The 26,013-nt window shown below is 43.3% G+C and overlaps 1 long non-coding RNA gene across 1 annotated transcript; it reads left to right on the top strand.

The window, feature by feature from the left end:
• The first annotated feature begins 1,116 nt into the window (after positions 1-1,116).
• On the top strand, positions 1,117-22,373 carry LOC149461704 (uncharacterized). The gene is made up of 3 exons (XR_016312798.1): positions 1,117-1,218; positions 7,620-7,687; positions 20,449-22,373. It is a non-coding gene; the product is annotated as an uncharacterized LOC149461704 (long non-coding RNA).
• Positions 22,374-26,013: the final 3,640 nt, after the last annotated feature.

The raw sequence follows: 26,013 nt of genomic DNA, 5'->3' as shown, positions 1-26,013 counted from the left end.
GTTGGGGATCCACCTGCTCACCAATCCTATGGATAGCACGCCCTTCTAGAAATAGGAGTTTTTGCACAGGCTCTTGGCTGTTTGCAGAGAAATGCAGAGTTACCACCTGACAGTCTGCCAGGGCAGTGAGCAGAGATGTCTGTGTAAAGATTGGACAGTGATAGTCCCAGTGCAGAGAAGAGTGATGCAAACTCGGTGTGGCAATCAGTGTCATCGATGTGCTGAACTGCTGTGCAGAGTCTCGCAGCCGTAGGCCTGCAATCTTTCTCTGTAGGATAACGGCAGTACCCCTGTGTCCAGCTCTGGATCACACGCCAAGAGAGTGAGCCTGTCTCTTGCTGTAGAATATATCTGCTTTCCCAACACCCCTCTCATTCGCCAGGTCTCTGGTAGTTGTAGTTCAATCAGCCCTCAAGAATACAGTACGTATTGGCAATAGGACTACAGGTCCCAAGATCCCCTGCTGTCAGAAGAATGGGATCCACTCTGCTAACAAGAAATGTAGATGTCTGCGTACCAAGCACTAGGAACAAAAGGCTTAATCATAGTCTCATCTGTAAGTGTCCCCGAATTGCATTATGACATATCCGGCACTTGGCTACATATGTAAAAATTGCAAAGAAAAAGTTTACTGCATTCACTAACCTTTGGTATGTCCACTGGACCAAGTGAAATTCCCCATACCTCTGGGTATGGGATGGATGTGGCTGGCTTCACTTTTTCCCGTGGTACTGCACTGGGTGCCAATCACCAGACATAAGCCCTATTACATGGAAGTTTTTCCATTGTAAGGTTTACCTTTGCCTCCATATCTTGGATTTCCCATTACTTTATTGGAGACAATGGTGAATAGGACAAAGAGGGGGTGAGCTTCCCCAGTGGGGAAACCGATAGCAGTGGACACCTGACTGATTCTAACCTTTCACATTCTATCCAAAGCAAAAGTAATCAGTTTTTGGATTTACATACACGTTAAAATAACTTGTTAGTGACTTTACACCACATGCCTTGCATTTTAGTAAAATATGTGGTTTTGCAGAATTCACAGGGATCAGATTACTCTAACACAAAAAATCATGCAGGTTTTTTTTTTTCCATTTGCTATACAAATAACTATAAGGCCACTCCTGGTTGCTTTCTAAATATCTGTATTATACTATAAGGATGAATGTAATACGCACTGGAGTGACTGAGAGAGCAGCTGAGCTTCCTTCCGCCGTAAGTATTTATCATGTGTTCAGTCTCTACATCCTATAGGTTATTCTATAAATCAGATTTATAAATAAAATGCATTTAATTAGTCAAGCAGCAATGTGTCATGGGCAGCAGGGGCGGACTGACCATTTAGAAACTCGGGCACTGCCCGAGGGCTCAGGGTCAGTAGGGGGCCCCATGAGATGCCCCTGGTACCTTTTTCATAGGCTTTTTTGAGTTTGGGCAAGGACACAGGGGCCCCATGATCCCCTATTGCCCAGGGGCCCCATGAGTTGTCAGTCCGCCCCTGATGGGCAGTTACAGCAACCAGAATCCATTTCTGTCCTCTGAAAAATTAATCCTGATTGGGTGGTAACAGTGATTGCACCTTTCACATAGTGAGCAAAATTCTTGGGTAAAAATTAGGAGGATATGTTACGGTTGTAGAAAAACGTCTGCCATGGCAATTTGTGTGCTGCCCCATGGAAATTCATTTTGAGGGACATGTCAGAAGAAGGCAGTGTGGTGGGAAATCTTCCCATGGGGTGTTGTGCTGGAGAACACTTGTCAGCCATGCCTGCAGCGTTTAATAAATATATATGAAAGTTAAAGTCCACGGGAGACAATTCGTGTAGACTATGAAAAGAGAAAGCCCTCACCAAAACCAACCTCAAAGTTTTAACAAGATCATAAATGTATTAAACCTTAGGGGTTGCATTTGGCTTTGGAGTATTGGCTTTGTCTTTACTCAGTTATTTTATGGTATCACCATTATCCATGCACTCTAAACGTGGGGCATTAAGGGTCTGGTGCTGGAAAGATTTGTCTACAAGGTTCATTTGTGCAGACTGTGAAGCTCTACAAGAATCCTGTTGGGACCTTCTGTCGGTGTTGGGACTGCCTTTTGCTGTCAAGTAGATCTGGACAATGATTTCTTTTGGTTTGGATTTGGTGAATGACTAAACCTCTACGTGGTTATTATATGGCATCACCATATATTAGCCAGGTGCTCTAAGCCTGTGGCTTTATGGGTCTGCTGCTGGATTGATTTGTCTTGAATGTTTATTTATGCAGACCAGGGGCAGACTGACAACTCATGGGGTCCCCGGGCAATAGGGGATCATGGGGCCCCTGCGTCCTTGCCCACACTCAGAAAAGCCTATAAAAAAGGTACCAGGGGCATTTCATGGGGCCCCCTACTGACCCCGGGCCCTCGGGCAGTGCCCGAGTTTCCAAATGGTCAGTCCACCCCTGATGCAGACTGTGAAGTTCTAAAACAGGTCCTCAACCTTTTGAAGAGCAAGGGCCACTTAAGTGATTTGGTAACCGGTCATGGGTCAAAATAAAATGAAATGGTTCAGAAATTCTCATTTTTTATTTTGAATAGGATAAAGAACATTTTTACAGCTGCTGAATGCCAGTGGGAGGGAGAGGAAAAGAAGCCTACTTTCAACGTTTGCAGGGAAAAATGGAGAGGATCGGTTGCTGTATACAGAGCTGGTGCTAGACTATTTTGCGCCCTAGGCAAGACCAGCTACTTGCGCTCCCCAACTAAATAAATAAATACAAATTTTAAAAAACAGTAGAAAATATTAAATCAACAAAACATGAAACTGCTAAATGTCTTTTCATTTGCAAAAATAAGAGCCATAAGATGCCACCAGTACCAACATTAACCGCCTCCCACCCGCCATATAAGGATATCACGGGCGCAAGGTGGTTCTCTCGTTCTGGGAGGATGTCATATGACGTCCTCCCACTCTAACCACGAGTGTGCGCCCCCTGGGCGCCGATCACTGATCAGCGGAAAGACCCGGAGACTTCGGCTCGGTCATGTGATCAGCTATGTGCAATCACAGCTGATCGCATGTAAATAAGGAAATGGCGGTTATCGGCATTTCTCTGCTCACGAGCTGTTACGCTGACAGCTCGTGAGGAGAGGAGAGTCGGTAATTGGCATTCCTCAGAAGGGACATCTACACCAAGGGTTAAAATTTCGGGTCCAGACCTACTAGCCGGTCACAAAACTTACTGTCCAACAGTTACCCCACCCAACCTTGCCCAGGTCCACCCCCAACCCCACCCCCTGGCCCGCTGCAAACCTCACCCCCACCCCGCCCCCAACCTCGCCCCCTTAAAGCTTATGAAATTACATTTTTTTAGAAGAGTCCAAAATATAAAACTGTATACAGGAATGTATATCCCCCCTCCCCTGTACTCCATTATAGTGATATGACATGTATACAGTAATATATATCCCCCCTCCCCTGTACTCCATTATAGTGATATGACGTGTATACAGTAATGTATATCCCCCTCCCCTGTACTCCATTATAGTGATATGACGTGTATACAGTAATGTATATCCCCCCTCCCCTGTACTCTATTATAGTGATATGATGTGTATACAGTAATGTATATCCCCCTCCCCTGTACTCCATTATAGTGATATGACGTGTATACAGTAATATATATCCCCCTCCCCTGTACTCCATTATAGTGATATGACGTGTATACAGTAATATATATCCCCCTCCCCTGTACTCCATTATAGTGATATGACGTGTATACAGTAATGTATATCCCAGCTCCCCCATACTCCATTATAGTGATATGACATGTATACAGTAATGTATATCCCAGCTCCCCCGTACTCCATTATAGTGATATGACATGTATACAGTAATGTATATCCCCCCCTCCCCTGTACTCCATTATAGTAATATGACATGTATACAGTAATGTATATCCCCCCTCCCCTGTACTCCATTATTGTGATATGACATGTATACAGTAATGTATATCCCCCTCCCCTGTACTCCATTATAGTGATATGACATGTATACAGTAATGTATATCCCCCCTCCCCTGTACTCCATTATAGTGATATGACATGTATACAGTAATGTATATCCCAGCTCCCCTGTACTCCATTATAGTGATATGACGTGTATACAGTAATGTATATCCCACCTCCCTTGTACTCCATTATAGTGATATGACATGTATACAGTAATGTATATCCCCCTCCCCTGTACTCCATTATAGTGATATGACGTGTATACAGTAATGTATATCCCCCTCCCCTGTACTCCATTATAGTGATATGACGTGTATACAGTAATGTATATCCCCCCTCCCCTGTACTCCATTATAGTGATATGACGTGTATACAGTAATGTATATCCCAGCTCCCCTGTACTCCATTATAGTGATATGACGTGTATACAGTAATGTATATCCCCCTCCCCTGTACTCCATTATAGTGATATGACGTGTATACAGTAATGTATATCCCCCCTCCCCTGTACTCCATTATAGTGATATGACGTGTATACAGTAATGTATATCCCAGCTCCCCTGTACTCCATTATAGTGATATGACGTGTATACAGTAATGTATATCCCCCTCCCCTGTACTCCATTATAGTGATATGACATGTATACAGTAATGTATATCCCCCTCCCCTGTACTCCATTATAGTGATATGACGTGTATACAGTAATGTATATCCCCCCTCCCCTGTACTCCATTATAGTGATATGACATGTATACAGTAATGTATATCCCCCTCCCCTGTACTCCATTATAGTGATATGACGTGTACACAGTAATGTATATCCCCCTCCCCTGTACTCCATTATAGTGATATGACGTGTACACAGTAATGTATATCCCCCCTCCCCTGTACTCCATTATAGTGATATGACGTGTATACAGTAATGTATATCCCCCCTCCCCTGTACTCCATTATAGTGATATGACGTGTATACATTAATGTATATCCCCCCTCCCCTGTACTCCATTATAGTGATATGACGTGTATACAGTAATGTATATCCCCCCTCCCCTGTACTCCATTATAGTGATATGACCTGTATAAGGTAATGTATATCCCCCCTCCCCTGTACTCCATTATAGTGATATGACCTGTATAAGGTAATGTATATCCCCCCTCCCCTGTACTCCATTATAGTGATATGACATGTTGTATACAGTACCCGAGTCCCCCGCAGCGGTGAAGAGGGTGTCTCCTCTCAGCAGAGCCGAAGAAGCCGGAAACCGGAAGTTGTAAACCGGAACTCGGCTTCACAAAGAGGCTTGGAGCACAGGTGCAGTCGCTCCATGCTTCATCTGTGCTCGCTGCTCGCCACAGAGGAATTTCTCCTCGCATTTGGCGAGCAGGCGAGCGGCTTTTTCAAGCCCTGATCTACACTGATCGTCAGGGCACTGATGATCAGTGCCCTGATGATCAGTGTAGCCCCATCAGTGCCACCTGTCAGTGTCCATCAATGCCACCTGTCATTACACATTAATGCCACCTGTCAGTGCACATCAATGCCACATATCAGTGCCTACCAGTGTACATCAATGCCACATATCAGTGCCCATCTGAGATGCCTTTCATTGCCAGTCAGTGCCTCCTATGAGTGCTGCCAATCAGTGCCACCTATCAGTGCCACACAGTGCCACCTATCAGTGCCACTCAGTGCCGCCTATCAGTGCCTATCAGTTCCACCTATTAGTGCCCATCAGTGCTGCCTATCAGTGCCCATCACTGCAGCCTCATTAGAGCACATCAGTGAAGGAGAACAATTACTCACTTACAAAATTTTATAACTTTTTTTTTCAAACTTTTCAGTTGTTTTTGGTTTATCAAAAAATAAATAATCCAGTGGTGATTAAATACCACCAAAAGAAAGCTCTGTCTCAAAAACATGACAAAAACGTAATATGGGTACAGTGTTGCATGACCACGCAATTGCCATTTAAAGTGCGACAGCACTGAAAGCTGAAAATTGGCCTGGGCAGGAATGGGGTGAAAATGCCCAATAGGCAAGTGGTTAAAGACATAATCAGTTTCACAGACAGACTGTGTCTGTTAAACTGGCAGTGGCAGGTTGACAGTGGCAGTAAGTGGAGGATGATGGATCCACACTGACAGATCCTAGGCTGGCATTCCCCAGGCAATGAGGGGAGATAAAACACTGTGACAGTGGGCAGCCCAGCTTACACACACAAAGAGAACACCTAAACTGAGTGATCCCACACAGTGACAGATCCGACACAACACACTACCACCAACACTGACACAGATCAGCAGGCCCAGCAGGCACTAGAAGAGCAGGCAGTGGGATCGTGATGATGTCATCACTCACTGACACATTGCACATGTGATGACTAGGTCACACTCACACAAACATGAGACATGAGACATCAGAGTCAGACATTACCTTCCTCCACAGGCACAGCTCCACTGATGCATGGGAAGAGAAGGGCTGTAACTCCACAGTGATCAGCAACTGCCAGCTGGCATGCAGTAAGGGACTGAGTCTGAGAGGAACATTGGAAGGAGCAGCAGCTCAGCTGTTACATTGGCCCCAGACACCCCGCATCTTCTTCAGTCCTTTCTTCATCCCCGCTGCTGCTCCTCAGCTGACGGATTATCCTTGATGTGATGGCATCCCACCAGAGAGAGTGATAGTCTGTGCTGCGCCTAGGTGCCCCTAGGTGGCAGTGCGCCCTAGGCTGCTGCCTAGTTTGCCTAGTGGAAGCACTAGCCCTGGCTGTATATGCCACCCCCACTGCCCCTCATGTCCAATTGTAAAACTGAATGTGACAGGGAGGCTGCATAGGAGCCCTGGAGCATGGGACGGGGTCACCATTGCAACCCCTGACACTACACCAGTTGGGGGGGGGGATAAAAACATTTCTTAACTATGGGGTTCTACTGCCCCATAAATGTAAACAAACCCTTACTGTCCTGAGCCCCCTTTAAGACTGCTTTCACACTGATGCACTGCAGTTTACCCACGCCTCAAGTGCCATAGACTTCTATTATATCTTGTGGGTGTGGGTCACTTTCTTATACCACACCAAAACTCCTGAAGACCAGGATATATAGGAGACTTTGGATGGCTGCACTCCACACAAGTACAGTTTATTGAACAACCATATAAGAACACACATGTGTAGGCATATGGAGGCAACAAGGGTGATGGGGTGTATGGGAAAATCAATTTGCGTTAATTTAGAGCTTACTAAGCGCTGAATCAGCGCAAAATGCGTTGATTTTTCCATGCACCCCCTTACCCTTGTTGTCTCCAATTGCCTACACATGTGTGTTGTTATATGGTTCTTCAGTACACTGGACATGAGTGGAGTACAGCCATCTGAAGTCTCTTACATATCCTGGGGCAAGGCAGGTATTGGGACCTCCTCCTGGTGTTGAGTAGATCTATTTGGGCACTGCTTTCTTTTAGGGCAGGTGTAAGGTGAGACGCTTTCCTCATGATGCTCCAACTATGTTCCTGAATTGTAATTTGCAAATGTTGTCGGGCAATAAAAACTTTTTTTCTCTTCTTGGTTGACCAATACGAAGAGATGCTAAATAATTCTTCCATTTCTACTTGACACACTCTAGACTGAAGGCAAAGGGGATATTCGCTATCTGACACCATCGGCATAAAATGAATCATCAGAAGAATCAGGGTATGACAAAGACTACTCTCCATCTGCATCTATCTATAGTAATAAGTGTATAGGCAGTACTGGGACGGGGTGAACTGTTCTTGGACAGGGCCTTTTTGATGACTGGCTCTGTACATTAGTACATAGCTTATTTTCAAACAGTGGTGCATTAGATGTGTTGGAGCTGAGATGTGTTGTAGGTAGGTTGTATGTTTTATGTGTATTTCATAAGCATTACTATTGAACAAAAGGCAATACATGTTGCTGAAAATATGCAGCAAACGGGACTTTTTACGATGCACCCAAATGGAAGGGAGACTCGGAATACCTCTAGTAAATCTGTTCAAGTGCCCAGTTACACCGCAGTACACCACAGTATAAAATGAATGGACTGAAATGCACCCCAACAAGAAAAATGTAGATTGTGTTGCATTTTTTTTATATGCAGTGCACTTCAACACACAGCATACATCAAGATGTGCTTCAATGCAGTTGCATTCTGGCCATGCACTGGGAGGGCATCCAAAATGTATGTCACCACGTTGTACTTATGCATACATGGTGTAGTTCCAGTTATGGTAAAGCGCAAGTTAAAAGTGGCTGTAAACCCTTACATATACCCAGTGAAGTGACTGGCTTCAGGTGATACACAGAGATGAAACAAATCCTCCTAAATGGGTTGTAGCTGTTTATCTGTGACCCTCTCTTCCCTTAGCCATTTAACCATGCAGAATTTATACAGCTTGTCTGACCTTTCAGAAAGCAGGTGGCAGTGATCTCAATCTACATACCCCACTTCACACAGCACACAGGAACAGAGGCGAGGCTGTCAATCACAGCCTGTGTGTTGAAGCTCCCTCCCTGTCACCTTCTTATCTCTTGGTGTCAAGAAAACTTTTCAGAGGAGACTCATGCAGATAGCAGAGGAACGAGGCAGCAAACAAAAGTGAAACTTAGTGCTCTGGATTAAGACAAGTACACACTATAGAGGGATATGCTTTGTTCATATTTCATGTCTGAGGTTTACAAACACTTTAACATGCGTTACCACAGCTTGGATTGTGTGAATTCTAAGTGTTGGATGATTTTAAATTCTCTAAAAGGAACTTTTGTGTAGTGTGACAGACCCAACTGGGACATGGGCTTTTGAAGGGGCCTGCAGGCTGGACTCTTGCCTACTGATTATGGGCCCTGGCGTATGAGGGTGCTCAGTTCTTTGGGAGATGTGTGCCTGGGATACCTTTTGGAGTAGGTTTACTTTGAACTCAATTTCATGTCTCCCTGAAACACACAGACTCTGAGAATGGGAGAACTCGAATACAAATTAGGGGCCTCTGTGTTTTCTTGGAGTACAGAATCAACAGCCCAAGCCAACATTGACTGCTTCAACCCCTTCCTAGACTCAGAGACTCAAAGCAGAAGATTATAATCAGCTCAAAACTTCCTAATGCTGGCATCTCCTGCTGTTTATTAAGGTGTTATGTGTTTACTCTTACTCTTACTCTTACTGTCTAGGTGTGAAGCATCTTTCTTTCATTATGTAATTTCCTCATTGGCTGCCTCCTAGGTGTGAATTCCCATTGTTAATTGAGTAACCAATTGTTTCTGTTTGCTTATCCTCCTGGAGATTCCTACAGGATGTGATTAGTCCTGTGTCAGCTTTATCTCATTACCTAACCATTGTGGGATGTTTACCTCAATGTGTAATATTAGTTTAAGTTGTTCATGTGGGGACTGCCCCTATTTTTGAAGTGTACAAAAACCTGTATTTCTGTTCAATAAAGTTATTCCTTTTGCTTTACCTCAACATCTTGTCCATGTAGGATGCTTGGGGTAAAGAGCTGGTATTACCTGCTAGGGTTTGCAGTGCAGGAGACACTGTTTGGCAGAGGCACCCAGTCGGGGTGCCAGGTGGTCTGTCACAAGTAGAGTCTCTTTAACTGCCATGAAATTTAAATCCATAATAAAAATTGGAATCCACGTGTGAAGTATTCAGGACCATATGGAGTGGTTCATGTTAGAAAGCCTGCCTTTATGCCAGTGTCTGTACACGACTGGTGGGGCAAATTTTTAATAACATGAGATTATATAATGTCTTGCGTAGAATATCAATGATTGGTGTTTAGTGGAAATGGAATTTACTTTTTTTTAGACAAATCCCCTAAGTTGCCTGTTCACGCTGAGAAATCGTACATGATTTGACGTCAGATCTTGTTTAGCTTTCAAGGCAACAGGATTAGTAATACTATGACAGAATCTACATTCCCTTATGTAAAATCATAATAGTATTAAAAGGTTTGGATAACTTATAAATGCCTCGGTCCAGGTGATGCATTGTTCCCTGGCAAAGCATAAAAGGAAGTAAATATGTTTTATGTAATGTGATCGACATCTTTAAATATTCAACAGTATAAAAGATCCAAAACATGATATGAGCCAAGTCTGGGAACAGTTTTTAGCTCAATACTCCCGTATAGCCAATGGGGGGGAGTTTATCAAAACTGGAGCTGACAGAATCTGGAGAAACTGTGCTTGCCAACCAATCAGCTTCAAATTTCAGCTTGTTCAGTTAAGCTTTGAAAATGAAAGATGGAAGCTGATTGGTTGCCATATACAGCTGCTCCGAATTCTCTATTCTGTAGTGACACGCTAGCGTTTCACTGTACCCTGAAACACATGGACATGGGAACTGCATTGCCTTAGCGAACTGGGGTGTCATCGAAAATGAATGACATTACAATGTGCCAACATGCACTATATTGGCAAAAGTATTGGGCCAGCCCTCCAAATCATTAGATTTAGGTGTTTCAATCCCCTTCATGGCCACAGGTGTATACAATCAAGCACCTAGGCATGCAGACTGCTTCTATAAACATTTTTGAAAGAATGGGTCACTATCAGGAGCTCAGTGAATTCAAGCGTGGTACTGTGATAGATTGCCACCTGTGCAATAAGTCCATCCGTAAAATTTGCTTGCTACTAAACATTCCACGGTCAACTGTTAGTGGTATTATAACAAAGTGAAAGCAACTGGGAACAACAGCAACATAGCCAAGAAGTGGTATGCCATGTAAAATGACAGAACGGGGTCAGCGCATGCTAAAGCGCACAGTGCGCAGAAGTCGACAACTGTCTGCAGAGTCAATAGCCAATGACCTCCAAACTTCATGTGGCCTTCAGATTAGCACAACAACAGTGTATAGAGAGCTTCGTGGAATGGGTTTCCATGGCCGAGCAGCTGCATCCAAGCCTTACATCACCTACTGCAATGCATCCATCGGATGAAGTGGTGTAAAGCAAGACACCACTGAACTCTAGAGTAGTGGAGACGTGTTCTCTGGAGTGACGAATCTCGCTTCTCTGGCAATCCGATGGACATGTCTTGGTCTGGCAGTTGCTAGGAGAACAGTACTTGCTTGACTGTATTGTGCCAAGTGTAAAGTTGGTGGAGGGGGGATTATGGTGTGGGGTTGTTTTTCAGGGGTTGGGCTTTGTCCCTTAGTTCCAGTGAAGGGAGCTCTTAAGGCATCAGCATACCAAGACATTTTGGACAATTTAATTCTCCCAACTTTGTGGGAACAGTTTGGGGGTGGCCCCTTCCTGTTTCAACATGACTGCGCACCAGTGCACAAAGCAAAGTCCATAAATACATGGAAGAACGAGTCCTGACATTAAGCTGATAGAACACCTTTGGGATGAATTAGAGCGGAGACTGTGAGCCAGGCCTTCTCATCCAACATCAGTGCCTGACCTCACAAATGTGCTTCTGGAAGAATGGTCAAACATTTCCATAGACACCCTCCTAAACCTTGCGGACAACCTTCCCAGAAGAGTTGAAGCCGTTATAGCTGCAAAGGATGGGCTAACTCAATATTGAAACCTACGGACTAAGACTTGGATGCCATTAAACTTCATGTACATGTAAAGACAGGCATCCCAATACTTTTGGCAATATAGAGTATGTTATATGCATTATGGTAACACACACATTAACACAATACACAATGGCAAAGTGTGAATGGATCTTTAAAGTGTATTTAAAATCCAATTTTCTAAATTTTAAACAAGAAGTTTTAGGCAAGAGTTAGGACTCCTGTCGGATTTCTATTGGTGTCCCTATTGGGCAGAATCACAAACCCTATTTTAGAGTTGTCACCAGTACAAGAGGTAAGGGTAAACCTTCCAATGGGGACATCTGATAAAAACAGTCTAAGAGGGGAATTGGGCAGCTCATTGATGATTAATTTTTTATGCCCCTCAGCCAACCAGAGGGCTGAACAAAAACAAAAAAATTATTCCCCCATCCACACATTCTAGATGGATGGGGGAATCCTCTCACTGTGCCTTTGTAGTTTGACAGTGGGGAGACTTCCCCGTCATTAGAATACACTGTTCAGTGCTGCCGGCTACAGTTCGTGGTGCTGATTGAGCGGACAATTTCCAACATGGCAGTTGTACAGAAGTTGATCAGTAGATACAGAAATAAATTGATTAATCGACTTCTGTACAACCACCCTGCCCAGTCCCTGCTGAACCGACTGAATTTTGATCCGTGTACTGTATGGCCGGCTTTACCTTCACTTTGTAGAGTTTTCTTATCACTTCCTATTTATTCACTCTCCACGTGTTTGTTACTGCACTTTATATTGGTGTTTTCCTTTCACTCATGGATGATAGGATGTGGGTCTTTTGACATGTCCTGAAGTCTAGGGGAAGGATGTGTGGCCATTAGGTTCCTTCCTCCCCTGCCTTGGGAGGTCTCTCTGTGGGATAGCCCACCCCCTCAGTACTCGTAGGTTGTTATTTGTTGATCATGAGAAATGGGGCCCACCAGTTCTTTTGGCTAGGTGTATCGGCGTGTACCTTGCCCCCATCAGGAGTCTTGCACCTTGGTGGCACAGGGAGGGTTACTTCCTCTTCAGGAGGGGACCATGATATACTCTAATACACCTTTTTGTGTGTGTTCATATGCACTTTTTTTGTTTACTTCAGTGCTTTATTTTTGTGCACTGGACTGTTGGCTAAAAAAACAAATAAAAACAAAAAAAAAACAAACATTTCCAGGAAGTTAAGGGATAAATCTTATAGCTCTTCAGAATTGTCAAGGTAAAACCTGATCATTTGATGCATCTAAACTCCTCTAACTCTCTTCAAAAGGAGCCTCACTCTTTATACTGCTTCATATGGAATACAGCAGCAAGAGATATATAAATATAAAGGCTATGGCAGAGGATAAGAAGGTTCCCATGTTACAAACAACCAGTGGAATTGGTACCATTTGTATGAAAATACAAAATATGCAAAATACGTGTACACAAGCTGTCAATGAATCAAAGTGTTTGTTCACCAATGCTACAAATCTGCCAAGCAAAATAAATGAGTTGGAAGCTTTGGTGCATGACAAGAACAATGATTTAATTGGTATTGCTGAATCTTGGCTTCATTCTTCACATAATCATTAATATTACTGGCTATGTTCTCTTTTGGAGAGACAGGGTAAGTAGGAAGGTGGTGGTGTCTGTCTCTATGTGAGAAGTGATCTCAGAGTGAGTGTGAAAGAGGACCTAGTTGATGGAGAGTGTGATGAGGCTGAAGTATTATGGGTGGAACTGCACATGGGGGTGCGTACTACAAAGGTAATCATTGGAGTTTGTTATAGGCCTCCCAGTGTTAATGAGGAGGTAGAGACTCAGCTCCTTGCAGAGATCAAAAGGGCTGCAAAGGATGGGACAAAGATAGTAATGGGGGATTTTAACTATCCAGAAATTGACTGGAGTAATGATACTGCAAGGACAGTTAAAGGGCAAACATTTTTAAACCTACTACAGGAAAATTTTATGGTACAGTTCATAGAGGCCCCAACTAGAAATGATGCTCTGCTGGACCTGGTAATCTCAAACCATGCAGAGCTTATTACGAATGTTCATATAAAAGAACATCTGGGTAGTAGTGACCATTACATGATTTCATTTATTGTTAGCTGTAAACAGCGAGCACATACGGGAAAAATAAAAACGCTCAATTTTAAGATAGCTAATTTTCCAAGGCTGAGAGCTGCTCTCCAAGACTTAGACTGGGAGGGAATATTGGCATCGATGAACACAACACAGAAATTGGAGTTCTTCAAAAAGACTGTATATGAACACATTGCAAAATATATTCCCATGGGCAACAAGTTTAAAAGGCTAAAAATCAAACTTATGTGGCTTACGCCCAAAGTTAAAAAAGCTATAGAACAGAAAAGAGCTTTTATTAAATAGAAAAATGAAGGAACGCGATCATCGTTTAAACTATACAAAGAATATAACAGAATATGCAAAAAGGAAATAAAGGCCGCAAAAATAGAAAACAAACGACAGATTGCAAAAGATAGCAGGACCAACCCTAAAAAATTCTTCAAATATATTAAAGTAAAAAGGTCCGGTCCGAGCATGTAGGCCCTTTACAAAATAATCTTGAGTGGGTGACTGGGGACAAAGAGAAGGCAAATTTATTAACTACCTTCTTCAGCTCTGTGTATACAAAGGAGCATGGGGGAGCTCTGGTCCATAATGGGCATGGTATTGACACAGCTCTAGATGAACCACATTGGCTCACAATTGATATGATCCTGAAATATTTAGACAGTATAAAGATGAATAAAGCACCTGGACCAGATGGCATACACCCACGTGTCTTTAAAGAATTGAGCTCTGTCATTTCAAAGCCATTGGGTCTAATTTTTAGGGACTCTTTAATGACTGGCATAGTACCACTGGATTGGTGTAAGGTCAATGTGGTGCCAATATTTAAAAAGGCGTCAAAATCTTTACCAAGTAATTATAAACCTGTTAGTTTAACTTCTATAGTTGGGAAGATACTGGAGATTTTAATAATAGACCACATAGATGAGTTCTTGCTGGAAAAAAATATTTTAAGCAACGACAGCATGGATTCATGAAAGACAGAAGTTGTCAAACAAATCTGATTTCTTGGACAGAGGGGTGGCAGTGGACGTGGTATACTTGGATTTTGCAAAAGCGTTTGACACAATTCCCCACACATGGCTAATGTGTAAGGTAAAGTCTACGGGTTTGGAAAAATCCATATGCTAAAAGATTGTATTCAGAGAGTAGTCGTTAATGATTCATACTCTGAATGGTCTAGGGTTGTCAGTGGTGTACCCCAGGGCTCAGTGTTGGGACCCTTACTTTTTAATATATTTATAAACAATATAGGGTCTAGGATTAAAAGTAGCATTTCAGTTTTTGCAGATGACACCAAGCTGTGCAGTGGAACAACGTCCTTACAGGATGTCTTCAATTTACAAGCCGACCTCAATGCTCTGTGTAATTGGGCAACTATGTAGCAAATGAGGTTTAGTGTGGATAAATGTAAGATTTTGCACTTGGGGGCTAAGAATATGCATGCATCACACATACTAGGGGGGGTACAACTGGGGGAATCAATGGTGGAGAAGGATCTGGGAGTTCTGGTAGATCACAAGCTTAATAATCGCATGCAATGCCAAGCTGTGGTTTCTAATGAGAGCAAAATCCTTTCTTGTATTAAAAGTGGTATAGACTCCAGAGAGAGAGAGATATCATTTCCCCCAGTACAAATCATCAGTAATACCTCATCTGGAATATGCAGTTCAGTTTTGGGCACCAATTCACAAAAAGAACATTGGGGAACTGGAGAAAGTAAAGAGAAGGGCAACCAAACTGATAAGAGGCATGGAGGAGCTCAGCTATGAGGAAAGATTAGAGGAACTGAATTATTCTCTCTTGAGAAGAGGAGAGTAAGGGGGGATATGATCAACATGTATAAATACATCAGTGGTTCATATAGTGAACTCGGTGTAGAGCTATTCACCCTGAGGTCATCACAGAGGACAAGGGAAAAAAAATTTAATCTCCAAACACAGAAAGGTTTCTTCACAGTAAGAGCTGTGAAAATGTGGAATAGACTCCCTCAAGAGTTGGTTCTGACCAGCTCAGTAGATTGCTTCAAAAAAGTCCTGGATTCTTTCTTAGATACACAGAATATAACTGGATACTAACATTTATAGGTAAAGTTGACCCAGGGAATATCCGATTGCCTCTTAGGGGATCAGGAAGGAATTTTTTCCCTGCAGGAGCATGCATTGTATCATGCTTTGCTGTTTTTTTTTTCCTTCCTCTGGATCAAGTGTGGGTATAAGATTATACATTTTTTTTTTTTTTTTTTTTTTAACGGTTGAACTGGATGGACTTTTGTCTTTTTTTCAGCCAGACTAACTATGCAACTATGTAACTATGTAAGAGAGACTGAACTAGCTTCATAATGGCAGCAATGGGGGCTGAGGTGAAAAGTCTGCAGTAAGTACTTTTTTCAAGAGATAGAAATGTTGGACCTCTAGGACAGGGAGTGAAGGGAAATCACTCAAATTAGGATACAAGCAATGATAAATAAAGTAACAGGGGTTTAAACCTTTCCCAACCATAGCCAAAATGTAAAAAAGCTATAAATATACTTTAAAGTGGTTGTAAAGGCTCAAGGTTTTTCACTTTCATGCATTCTATGCATGAAGGCAAAAAACTTTGTGTGCAGCAGCGCCCCCTTAAAATGTATCTAAGCCCTATCTTGATCCACCAATGCGCACAAAAGCCTCGGAGAGAGCAGTGATAGCCATTGGCTCCTGCTACTGTCAATCACAGCCAGTGAGCCAATAAGGAGGGAGCGGGAGTGGGTCAAGCTGTTCTCCATGTGTGAATGACCACATAGAGCAGTGGTTTAGGAACGAGCCTGCTCAGGCGCCCCTATAGCAAGCAGCTTGTTATGGGGGCACTAGGCAGAAGGGAGGGGCCTGGAACGCTGGTGGGGGACCCAAGAAGAGGAGAATCGGGGCTGGTCTGTGTAAAACCACTGCACACAGAAGGTAAGTATGACATGTTTGTTATTTAAAAAAAAACAAGTGTTTATTATCACTTTAAACTGTATCCTAATGCAAAACTTTCTCGTACTTTTTTGGAAAAACCAAGAAAGAGTTAGAACTAATGATGGACCGAACCACCTAATGAATGTTCGACCGCAAACTTCGAACTTAAACTTGAACTTGTAAATTCAAAAGTGCCCATTTTGAAGGCTTATATGCAAGTTATTGGTCATAAAAGGGATATGGGTACTGCCCTGAGGACGTAAATCAGTGAAAAAAATTCATAAAGCACAGTTTTTAAAGGGGCAGTCATTTTTAATTGCTTAAAGAAAAAAAAAATAAAAGTACCTTTAAATATCATGCCTGGGGGGTCTCCTTAAACTACCTGTAAAGTTGTACATCTGTCCAATGTATAGAACCTACTGCAGCAGGACTGACATTAAAAAAAATAAAAAAATAAAGTTTTTATTAAAAAGAAAAACAGCATGGGGTCCCCTCCGCCAATCCTTACCAGACCCTTTAGGGTGTGGTGTGCCACCTAAAAGCCATACCAGGCCCTTTAGGCCTGGTAGGACTTTTAAAGGGAACCCCACCTCCCAAAATTGGGGGGGGGGGAGAACGTGGGGTTCCCCCTAAAAGCCATACCAAACCCTTTAGGCCTGGTAGGACTTTTAAAGGGAACCCCACCTCCCAAAATTGGGGGAGGGGAAGCACGTGGGGTTCCCCCTAAAAGCCATACCAGACCCTTTAGGCCTGGTAGGACTTTTAAGGGGAACCCCACCCTCCAAAAATGGGGGTAAAAAAGGCTTGGGCCCCCCCTAAATTCCTACCAGACCCTTGATCAGAGGACAGGCGGGCAGGGCAGGAAATGGGGGAATGAATGAGCGCCCCCACTCCCTGCGGCTTACCATGCCACATGCCCTTGGCATTGTGACTGTGTCCCCATGCTGATGGTCCGATGGTTTTGGGGTCTGTGGGTAGGGGAGCTCATTAACATCAGATAACTCTTTAACCACTTCCAGTCCGGACACTTTTACCCCCTTCCTGACCAGGGCAATTTTCAGCTTTCAGCGCTATCACACTTTGAATGACAATTGCGCGGTCATGCAACACTGTACCCATATGAATTTTTTACCATTTTTTTGAGACAGATAAAACTTTATTTTGGTGGTATTTATTCACCACTGGGATTTTTATTTTTTTTTGCTATGTAAATAAAAATGTCCAAAAATTTTGAAAAAAAGTGTTTTTCTTATAATATTTTGCAAATAAATTATATTTCATCATAAATCTTGGCCAAAATTTATTCCGTTATCTTTTTAGTAAAAAAAAAAAAAAAGAAGCCAAATTAGTTTATAACCAAAAATTACAATTTTTAAACTTTTTTTTTACAATTGTATTTTTTTATATCATTATTTATTTTATTTTTTTTTTTTTTTGCATACTGTCACCATAGCAGTACAGTGTCACCATGGTGATACTGTACTAATTTTGGGGGGTGATGATGATTTTTTAGTTTTTTACACTGATTGCCATATACAGTAGGATGTAAAAGCAATCATTTCTCTTTCTCTCTGTCTGCATTCATGCAGCCATTGAGAACTATTGAGTGAGCTGTGATTGGTCACAGCTTGTCACATGGTACAAGGCTGTTGTGAATAGCCTTGTACCATGTGACCTCTGTGATCATTCACAGATTTCACTTTTAGTAAGCAATGATGTCACAAGTAACATCTTGCTTACTACTTTGCATGTGATCACTGATTGGCCAATCAGTGATCACATGATTGGGACCTCGTACAGAGGTCCCGTCCAACGATCGGTGTTTCACTGTGTCCGGAGGACACAGCGGGCACCGGATCGCGGTGCTGCGCGCTCCTGGGGAGCGCGCACAAGCAGGGTGCGGGGAGGCCGTTTATAAACGGCCACCGACCCTACAGTGCCACCGTCCGGCCGTTTATATACAACGGCCGGTCGGGAAGTGGTTAAATAGTGGGGCACCCTGATGCTGCCCCCCCCTTGTGAATGAGTAAGGGGTACTTGTAACACTACTCATTCACTAAAGGATTACATTTAGTAAAAAATAAAGAGACCAGTCTTTTGAAAAATTCCTTAAACAAAAAGCAAAACAAAAAAATGGTTCCATCATTGTAATCCATTGTCAACCACGGTGTCCAGCAACGCTGCCGACTCGCCTGAATAAAAAAAAAAAACCCAATGCTCACTAACCCGTCCACACCCGCCGCAATCTGACATTTGCAGGTCAGATGTAAACAGTTGGGCAGAGCCATCGGTGATGTCACCGCTAGCTAAACCAATTGTGCTGTGACTGGCCAAAGCATTTGTCCTGAACTATGGTCAGGTGCATTGCTTTGGGAATTCTCTTGGGAATTCTTATGGTGAAACCTCAGTATCTGATTCATCTGAACTTCTCTTGTTCACAGGAGCGGACTGAAAACTCATGGGGCCCCCGGGCAACAGGGGATCATGGGGTCCCTGTGTCCTTGCCCAAACTCAAAAAAGCCTTTGAAAAAGGTACCAGGGGCATCTCATGGGGCCCCCTACTGACCCTGGGCCCTTGGGCACTGCCCGAGTTTCCAAATGGTCAGTCCGCCCCTGCTTGTTCACATTATAGGGAGCTTAAAGCTGGCCATACACAGAACATTGTATTCTGACAGTGACACCTGATGGATCCATAGAGAATTTTCCAACATGTTTCTTTGACCATAGTCAATTAAACAATCAACTTCTGTTGAATGGGGAAACCCACATGCTGATCGAAATTCGTCTGGACCTTGTTGGAGTGGCAGAACTTTAATCAGTGTATGGACAGTTTTGCTTTCATCTCTGCACACGGTCTTCACTCTGCTTCATAAAGAATGCAGCTGTAGGAGAAAGAGTGGATTAGCTTCATAATGATAGCAGGGGAGGGCCCTGTGGAGCAGTAAGCATCTTCCAAAAAAGGTATAAAAGCTGATTGTTGATTCTACCCAACATTTACCAGTTTTGTGGACTTATCTTCTAAAGCAGCCTTTCTCAACCTTATTGCCCTAGAGAGGAACCCCAAAAATAATTTTCAGGTCTCAGGGAACCCCTACTAAAAAAATCCATTGGTGTCATTGTAAAATGTCCCTTACATTGGTGGTAAGCAGAAAGAATTCAACCCTTTCAGATTGCCAAAAAAGATCAATGGGGTCACACTGCTAGCTTTGCTGAGTGGCATTGGATCTGGAATTATGCAGGCTCCACCAGATAGGGGGGTAAATCAGCTATAGCTCAAGGATCCCCTAGCTACCTCTGGAGGAACCCTAGGGTTCCACAGAACCCTGGTTGATAGTGGCTGCTTTAAAGGGATGGTGTTAAAATAGCCAAATGTTATATTTATAGAGCAATGGTTTTGCCTTACCACATAGAAAATGTGATTGTAATTTTATCAGTAAAGGTCCAACTGCATGATAGAAAACAAGTCCACTGTTTTACTCTTTTGGATTCCTGGAACACAATCTGACTTCTGGACTACCAGAAAACCAGGCTATTCTGCTGTTCAGTCATTTGGATGAGATTAAGTATGTTACTCTCACACAACAAGATAATATAAACATTAAATAAAAATGTAAGAAGGGCTTTAGGAACTGTACATTTTCATCTACACCCCACATCTTGCCATGACAGCAAATAAGACCGGTCTATAGTGATACTGCAAACTAAGAAGATTGCAACATGGACTGATATTAGAATACAAATTCTTTAAAAATCTGTGTTTTTTAATATTACCAATACTAAGAAAATGTGTTGGTTTTTTTTGGTCAAACAAGTCATGGTGTTCTACCATGTTGACAAATTCAAACATTTTTCTATTAAATTACCTCTTATTTGTGTTTCCTAGGACCTCTCTGGAATGCCATAATGGATCAGAGTGTAACACCAGACTGGGACTCAAGCGTCACAGTCTCACAAACGAATATCGATTTCCTTACAAAGACAACAATCTTTAACTTAACCCCTGACGAGACCAACGCTGGCTGGTTCATAATAGTAGTGATTGGGTTCTTCGCCGTAATCATTGTCTCCTCCATGGTTATCAACCAGATTTACTCAGAACCAGAAGAAGACCTCCTTATAGATTTTTTGAACAATGAGTCAAGCAAGAAAAGAAAATCAGTGAAAATATTTAAAAAGAAATCACTTGATTATGTGAACCAGGGTTTTTCTGAAACAACCACGAGCAATCAAGATAGCAAATATAAAGAACTCATGATCAAACCAGAGAAAAAGGAAACAAATATCAAAACGTCTGCATCTGGACCGAATGAAGTCTCAGAAGCAGTTATATGCATCTCAACAGTATCCTAAATGCTCATGACTCTAGTGCTAAAGCAGCCTTGTTTTTTGTAAACAAGTAAAAGGTGACATTTATCTCTCAACCTATATCAGGAAAAAAATGAGAGAATTATTTTACCCCTCAAGACTTCAGTCAACAGGGTTTGCCAAAAACATTATATCATGTAAATAAACTGAAAATCAACAAGCAATCTAACTGTTGGGTAGGGTCGCCAATTTCAGTGCTTTTTTTTCTTTGCCAGTTATAGCTTGCCATGATCAGCCTGATGACAGGGAGCCGATTGGTACAACTAGCTCAACATTGCCTGAAGAGATAGGTTGCTTGTGTACTCCATGGGGTTGAGAGCTCTATGAGGGTCAAAGAAGAACAGTCATTTTTTCTCAGGTGCAACAGTCACATTTCACCACCTTGTAGAAGTTTAACAATAAGGATGAGTTCAGGCAGATTTGGACATAACTCCAAGCCTTCCTGGAAACTGTCAAAGGTGCCTCGGTGGAGGCATTCCCAACCCCACAGCCACACATACTGTATGCAAGGATTGTGTAGTTATACAGCTGTGAAGCTCAGAATGTATTCGCTGCCTATGGTTTGCTGTCAGCTTTAACAGGATAGCTTGGGGAAATTTGGACTGGTCCCAACATGCCTGAGCTCATCACTATTCACCACCTAAAGTACACAGTGGCTTCATGGTTGGCACTTCCACCTTGTACCACTAGGGTTCTTGATTTGAATCCCAACCAGAGCGCTACCTGTATGGAGTTTGCATGTTCTTCCTGTGCCAAGCTCTGAGGAAGGGAAACGTGTCAGCTTTCCAACCGCTTGGGTTATGATTAGATGATATTGCCTACGGCTGGAGTTTCAATTTGCTATCCCTGTTGTTACATTTGTTTGCGAGTATGGAATTTTTATAGATCTAATAAATGCAGATTGTAGTATACGCTAGGCGTCTGCACCCTTCTGTATCTGTTTTTGCAGTTCATTTGAAGATTATCTGATCTGATGAGGGCTGCATTGCACTGGGCATTGCTGGCAAGGTTTTAGAGGAAGCACCTTCATCTGAGCACTGGAGTTTCAGATCTCTGTTGTTCTCCCCATGCTTGCCCAGGTTTTCTGTCCAAATTAGGGCCTTAGACTGTTAGCCCTTTGATTGCAGGAACTCATGTCAATGCACAATACATGAAGCACTGTGTAAAATTGTTGGATAAATACTTATAACATGTCACATCTGTCCTGGAAAAGTACTGAGCATCTCTCCAGTGCTACCTCAAGTAAATCCTTACCTAATTGCAATTTGTGTGAAGTACACTAAGGGTTAGTAACTATTTTTAAAGAAAGGGTACCACTCAGTTCACAATGGTTCTCTGTTGTAAAGCAGATGCAAAACCTAACCGGATGACATTTATTTTGTTAAAACATTGTGTATTATAAATAATTTCCGTTTATTTAATAAAATTCTTGGTTTTACCTTTTTCATGCTCCTGCAGCCACTTTGCAGACATTTCTGCATACATGGCATTTGTCAGGGTGGGATTCTTTATGGTGACAACAATGGACTATGACTTTGTAATGTGTTCTGAAATGGAGAATTATAGCTTCAGAAGCCTGTGTGAGCCAACAGAAGAACAACTAGGAGATAGGAACAGCCTGCACAAGGACCATCATGGCAGGATCACCAGGTATTATTTTAATGAAATATTTTAGAGTCCAACTCCAAGAAATAGATAGCATCTATCCTTGCAGTGGTGCCCGCTAGCACTGTTCATCAGCTAGTTCAAGTGGTTCATAAATATGGTGTAAGAGGGACCTTATTAATGGATGCTCTGGCAAGGGTCCATCCAGTGTTGCGACTGATCCCACGAAGCCACCTCTCTAAGGTGCTCCTGATTGCTGTCACACTCCAGTCTCCTTCATGTACAGTTCAGGGATAATAGACTTGCATTGTATATGATGACTGCCCACAGACCAGAGCGCCAAATTGAAAAGAGGAGAGCGCTAGAGCTGTCCGGAAGGGGTTAAGGTAAGTACTACAGCCACCAGGGGCGGACTGACCATTTGGAAACTCGGGCACTGCCCGTGGGCCCGGGGTCAGTAGGTGGCCCCATGAGATGCCCCTGGTACCTTTCTCATAGGATTTTTTGAGTTTGGGCAAGGACACAGGGGCCCCATGATTCCCTATTGCCCGGGGGCCCCATGAGTTGTCAGTCCACCCCTGACAGACACTTCAGCTCCTCAAGACCCAACCAGCATTTACACTATATTGCCAAATGTATTGGGACGCCATGAACTTTAATGGCATCTCAGTCTTAGTCCGTAGGGTTCAATATTGAGTTGGCCCCGCCCTTTGCAGCTATAACAGCTTCAGCTCTTCTGAGAAGGCTGTCCACAAGGTTTAGGAGGGTGTCTATGGGAATGTTTGACCATTCGTCCAGAAGCACATTTGTGAGGTCAGGCATTGATGTCGGACGAGAAGGCCTGGCTCGCTGTCTCCGCTCTAATTCATCCCAAATGTGTTCTATCGGGTTGAGGTCAGTACTCTGTGCAGGCCAGTCAAGTTCCTCCACCCCAAACTCACTCATCCATGTCTTTATGGACCTTGCTTTGTGCACTGGTGCGCAGTCGGGGGGGGGGGGGCATCCCCAAACTGTTCCCACAAATTTGGGAGCATGAAATTGTCCAAAATGTCTTGGTATGCTGAAGCCTTAAGAGTTCCCTTCACTGGAACAAAGGGGCCAAGCCCAACCCCTGAAAAACAACCCCACACCATAATCCCCCCTCCACCAAACTTTACACTTGGCACAATGCAGTCAGGCAAGTACCGTTCCCCTGGCAACCACCACTATTGATGAAGAGACATTGGGTACATAGGACAAGTGGTGATTGGAGGAAAAGTGAGGAACAGATGTTGGAGAGCATCTGGGACAAACAGCGCTTCATGACCTTTTATTTTAAATAAGAGGGTCATGGATCTTTGGTGAGTGCATTCTGGTGACACAGGAGGTGAAGCACTTTGGGAAGATTCTGTGGCACAGAAACAGTATTTCCATATTAAACAACATACATATGAAATAGCTGCCCAAATACAATTGGTAATAAATGGCATAACTATATAACCATTATACATAAATTCAATAAAATAAATAGATAAAGTCCTTGATATGAAAAATAATTAATACATTGGTGCATGTGCTTCTTCCACAAACAATAGGAGATTCGTGCTCTGTGCTCCCCACCTGTGTGCCCACTAACTCACCAGCTATATTGGAGTTCTGCTGAATCTTGTAGTCCTCCTTGTAGTTCTCCTAGTTTGAATGACGCTGATCATCCTCAGTCATCCCGACATAGTAATATAATGTGGAGTATGTGCATGCAAAGAATGGAGGAAGGCATCCAAATAGTGTGATTCCGTTTATTAAATAAAAATAGATACACATGTTGCACTCACATACAGTATTTCCAGAGTAAAAACAGCATAAACGCCAGCTTGGAAAACAGTACACTGCCTGTGTGTCACTGGTAGTGATGTCACCATGGTCCGTATGCAGGGGCGGACTGACAACTCATGGGGCCCCCGGGCAATAGGGGATCATGGGGCCCCTGTGTCCTTTCCCAAACTCAAAAAAGCCTATGAAAAAGGTACCAGGGGCATCTCATGGGGCCCCCTACTGACCCCGGGCCCTCGAGCAGTGCCCGAGTTTCCATATGGTCAGTCTGCCCCTGTTCGTATTGAACGCGTTTTGCCCCTTCCACTGGGCGTCCTCAGAGGCATAGGGCTGTGGTGATTGGCAGACAAATTTATACACTATAACTCCGCCTACTACACCCGACTGTTGCATTGCCTGGCTGGGTGTGTGGCATCAGCCATCTTGCTACTCTCAATAGGAAACTGAAGGTGATGAGGACCGGAAGGGTGCCCTACGCCATCTTGGTACCTTCATGAGTGTATACCCCGATGTCTGTACGACACATTTGGGTTAAACTGGTAAAAGAAGAAGAAGAAGCCTCACAAGCAGTTAATTCAGTGCACCATTCCCAGTCCTGGCCTTTGCCTGCCCTGTGACTGCTCTGTACTGCGTTATGGAATGTACAGGTGTCACTGAACGGTGGCTCCGTTCTTTATTCTAAAGACCTAGTTTTAGAGCGTTGTCAGGCTAATTTGTTTACCCCAATCTCTCTGATATTGCAGACTGTCACATCTAGAAGAGGAAATTTTATTCTGCTAAAGTGAATCGATCATAGGAATGGGAGACACCTGAATCCTTCCAACGAACCGGAAGTCCAGTCCGCTATTATATTTTATATGAAAAAGTCTTGCGGTTGCCACAAATGTATCCATTTGTATCCCAATAAAAACATAATGTATTTGTATTGCTGTCACCTTATATGGTGTGCTCCCCTGTCTCTATCAAACTGGTTTCTTCTCCCATTCTTTCGTGAGCATTGGTGGCAGCATCCATGGCAGCAACGACCGATTTTTCGTTTATCAGCTGACAATTCGGCCGAAAAACGACCCGTCTATGGCCTGCTTTAGGGCTTGTTCACACTTGACTTCTTCCCAAACGCCCAGGGGCGGACTGACCATTTGGAAACTCGGGCACTGCCCGAGGGCCAGGGATCAGTAGGGGGCCCCATGAGATGCCCCTGGTACCTTTTTCATAGGCTTTTTTGAGTTTGGGGAAGGACACAGGGGCCCCAAGATCCCCTATTGCCCAGGGGCCCCATGAGTTTTCAGTCCGCCCCTGCAAACGCCCCTATAATGTTTGACAGGCATAAGACTCAGTTCACACTAACTTTGTAAGCAGGCATTTTGCAGGCATTTGAGGGGCATTTTTAATGCTCCTCAAATGCCTATGAAAACTATACACATGGCAGCACACAATGCTGTTCACACTGAAGTATTAGCGTCGGGGCAAAATTGACGCCTCATGTCAAGTCAGGAGGAGTTGAATCCTTTCAACACCGCCAATTCAAGTCTACGGTGACGCTCCTCAAACACCTGGCAGGCATTTGTGAGGCGTTTGTGGGGCGTTTGCTGGGCATTTGTGGGGCATTAATACCATTAACTTCATTATAGGAGTCTGTTGTGCAGTTTTAATGCTTTGGAAAACACCT

Source organism: Staurois parvus, unplaced genomic scaffold (assembly GCF_062004578.1).
Source record: "Staurois parvus isolate SC_StPar_1 unplaced genomic scaffold, SC_StPar_1.0 ptg000195l, whole genome shotgun sequence".
Taxonomy (NCBI): Eukaryota; Metazoa; Chordata; class Amphibia; order Anura; family Ranidae; genus Staurois; species Staurois parvus.
Note: the sequence above shows the minus strand (reverse complement) of the source record. Positions and strands in the feature narration are given on the sequence as shown.